This window comes from Vulpes vulpes, chromosome 6, assembly GCF_048418805.1.
Source record: "Vulpes vulpes isolate BD-2025 chromosome 6, VulVul3, whole genome shotgun sequence".
Lineage (NCBI taxonomy): Eukaryota > Metazoa > Chordata > Mammalia > Carnivora > Canidae > Vulpes > Vulpes vulpes.
In genome coordinates this window covers 19,357,530-19,361,168 of record NC_132785.1, presented here as the reverse complement: position 1 = coordinate 19,361,168, position 3,639 = coordinate 19,357,530, and the positions used below count along the sequence as shown (strand labels likewise).

The 3,639-nt window shown below is 44.2% G+C and overlaps 1 pseudogene; it reads right to left on the bottom strand.

The window, feature by feature from the left end:
* Positions 1 to 226: 226 nt before the first annotated feature.
* Positions 227 to 2,296, bottom strand: LOC112933487 (nucleolar and coiled-body phosphoprotein 1-like; annotated as a pseudogene).
* Between the last annotated feature and the right edge of the window lie 1,343 nt (positions 2,297 to 3,639).

The window sequence follows — 3,639 nt, the reverse complement described above, 5'->3', positions numbered from 1 at the left end:
GACTCTTTTGTTGTCTTTGCTACTCAGCGCTCAAAAACAAATCTGTGGAAAACTATGAACACCAGAAAAGGACCAGAGAAGATGTTATGATACAAAGTCTTCAGACCTATTCTGAACGGCTGGCTTCACCGAGACCCTTCCTTAAGAGGGCTGAGGGTTTCCCAGGTCCGCTAGGGAAAGTCAATAGTCTCAGATCCTCACCCCTGCTTCACCAGATGACCCCAGGTCACTCGCTGTCAAACTTAATGGAATTGACCTGAATGGAAATGGAGCCTCCCCGAGAGCTGCCCGCTTCTTCTTGGTTTTCTCATGCTGGAATGATTTGCCTTTGGTGAACTTCAGAACCTGATTGGCGTGCTCCCCCCAGTCTCCAGCTGCACCCCACTTGGCATTGAAGGAATTGTCTGCCACTCGAGCATCTACCTCAATTTCCTCCTCCCTGATCCTTTGGAATGGGGGTGATGCCCTTTTCTCTCCTTTCTTCCTTTTTGGAAATGTGTTAGGGGTCTGGGGCTTTATCCTCTTGGCTTGAGGAGTCTCTGCCTCCTTGGAGCCTCATTCTGCTTCCCCTTCTTCCCTGAACCTGGCTTAGAAACTGCTACTACTGCCTTTTTCTCTTCTTCCTCCTCACTGCTATCTCCATCTGCTTTTCCATTCTGGGTAGTCAGTGCAGAGTCCCATTGGTCTTGAGGGCTTGTAGCCTTACAGTGTCCTTGCCCTTAGGCTTCTCCTTTTCCTCTTCCTCAATGGAATCATCAGAGGAAGAACTGCTGCTGCTCTCAGCCTTTGCTTTCTTTGTGGAAGCAGCCTTGGAAGAGGCTACAACTCTTGCCACCTTCTGTGGCTTCTTTTTAACTGGGGATTTTGACATCTTCTCCTCCTCACTGCTAGAGCTATCTGAATCAGAGCTGCTGTCCCCATCACCCTAGGAAGCCTGTTTGATAGGCAAAGAAGGAGCTGCCTTAGCCACTGCCTTGGGCTTGGGGGTGACCAGGGTCTTCTTTGTTTTCTCCTCTTCACTGGAGCTGCTATCAGCCTTTCTGGTCAACGGCTTCTGGCCACTACCTGCAGGTTGCTAGGAGCTGTGGCTGGTTTAGCCGCAGGTTGCTTGGGAGTGGTAAGTGGCCTACTTGATAGATTCCTGGTGGTACTGGTTGGCTTGGCAGGAGCTTCATCCTCAGAACTGTCAGAGTCTGAGCTGTCTGAAGAGTTCTCTGGTTCTTTCTTTGCTGGAGCTGGTTTAGTGGTTGCTTTAGAGATGACTGCCTTAGCTGGGGGTTTCTTTTCTTCCTCTGAACTTGAATCAGACTCATCACTGCTGTCCTCACTGCTCTCCACAGGCTGTTTCTTCTCTGTGGCTTTCTTGGAAGACTTTCTGAAGAGGCAGCAGAAGGCGGGAGGACTGAACTACAGGGACCTGGTTTTTTTCTTCATGGTTTTTTTCTGCTCTTCCTCCTCCTCCTCCTCCTCCTCCTCCTCACTGCTGGAACTCTTTTGGGTAGCGGTGGCCCCTGCTTTCACTGGGGACTTGACTACAACTTGCTTTTTAGGTACAATCTTCTTAGGTATGGCCCCTGCCTCCTCCGCCTCCACCTCCTCCTTTTCCTCCTCCTCCTCCTCCTCTGAGTCATCATCACTGCTGCTGCTGCTGCTGCTGCTGCTGCTCTTACTGCTGGCTGCTTGCCATTGGCTGGTTTAGGTACCACTCGAGCTGGAGTACCTGGTCTGGCTGAGGCTTTAGCCTGAGCTTTAGCTGCCACAGGTGTTGTCTTTGGCTTCTGGTTCTTTGGTAATTCATCTTATGAGCTGGAGTCTGAATCAGAATCAGAGCTCTTGGCCTTCTTTGGAGGAGCTTTGACTGCCTTGGATTGAGGCTTAACTCCCTTCTGAATAGGCTTTTTCTTCTCTTCTCTTCCTCCTCATCACTGGATTCTTCACTGTTGCTGCTCTCTGCTGCTTTGGCTGCAGCCTTTCCAGGATGCGGAGGCAAACTGGCCCGTTTGGCAGGTACAACAGTTTTTTTAGCTGGCGGCCCTTGGGCTTTTTCCTCCTCACTGCTGTCCTCACTGCTGTCACTGGGTGAAGTCTTCTTCTTAGCCTTCTTAGTCACTGGTCCATTTGCCTGTAGATTCCGCTTCAGGGCCTTGAGCCAGAAGCTATAGATGTCCACGAGGGAAGAGGCGTTGGAATCCTGTTGGGTAGCACCTGTTGCCTTGGTGAATTTATTGACCACCTCCAGGAGCTGGTTATCCTGCAGAAACCTGAGCACGAGGGGGTACAGGTCACTGGGAACCATGTGGTGCAAGCCGGGTCTGCCATCCTCTGGGCAATATGCGTCACTCAGCATCTGACTCTTGGTCGCAGCTCAGGTCATGATCTCAGGGTTGTGAGATCCAGCCCCACGTCAATCTTGTGCTGGGTGAAGAGCCTGTTTAAGATTCTCTCTCTCCTCATCTCTTTCTTACTCCCCCATTCAAAAAAAATCATACTGGGAACAATAATAAACATTAAGTTTGTTCCAAATAGGGAATATATGAAGATTATTTTTGAATTAGTTCTGTTATGACTGTGAATTATAAAATACAATTGTTATATTATAATTTATTTTTATTCTATTTTTTACATAAATTCAGAGAAAATGTGTTAAATCACGCTCTTTTTATTTTTTAAGGGTTAATATCAATAAGTGCTGGTCATTCTATTTGTTTTGTGAAAATTTTTATGGGAATGTAGGGATTAAATTATGACACCATTAAGAATAAATCTTTCCTCAGAAGTTTTTGAAAATAAATCTACTCAGAGGTCAGAAAATTCACAAGATGCATGTGGATGGGAAATGTGTCTGTGTTGTTCACTGCTGTATTCTTAGAACCTAAAAAAGTAACTGGAATATAGTAGCCACTTAGTAAATATTTTTGAGTGTATTAATAAAAATATATCTTATATCTGCGAAAGAAAATCTTTCTTTTACTACTATCCAAAGTGACTTTGCTAGGAAACTTTGAGTACACATTTTAAGTCTGGGTGAATGGACAGGTAATGTTTTTTTTTTTTTTAAACATAAACAGTAACTTGTTTTAATATTTGAAATTAATCTGAATAAAATTTTGTGAAAACAATTTTGTTTGTTTTCAGAAATGTGAAGTGCTGTGCATTCATCCTTGGAGGAAAGTTATGCTTGAAGAGATTAAGTCATATACCATTATCTAAAGATGTAAATGCATCATTCTAAACAATTTACATTTAGAAATGTACACTGGTGAAAGCGGCTGTGTTCATTTTGTATTCTGACCATATGATCATCGGGTCATGGGCTATATAGTGTTCATCTTGACAATGCTACAATAGACCAGCTCAAATACTTGGCAATCTATCTTAAAAAAATCCCTAGAGAGACATCCTTCTCCACACCTTCACTATGATAAAGTTTGAATATAGGAAGAAATTCTCCCCTTTGTTTCATCTAACTGATGGGATCAGGTGAGAAACATTATCCATAGTACTCATGACTGAGTTTATTTTTAGCAATCTCTTATAAACAATAGTGCCTCTTTAAACTTTACTTGCATCCAATTTTTCTGCATGTGTCTGATTTTATCGTTTGTACTGAGGTTGATTTTGTTGTTTCGTGCGGGATTT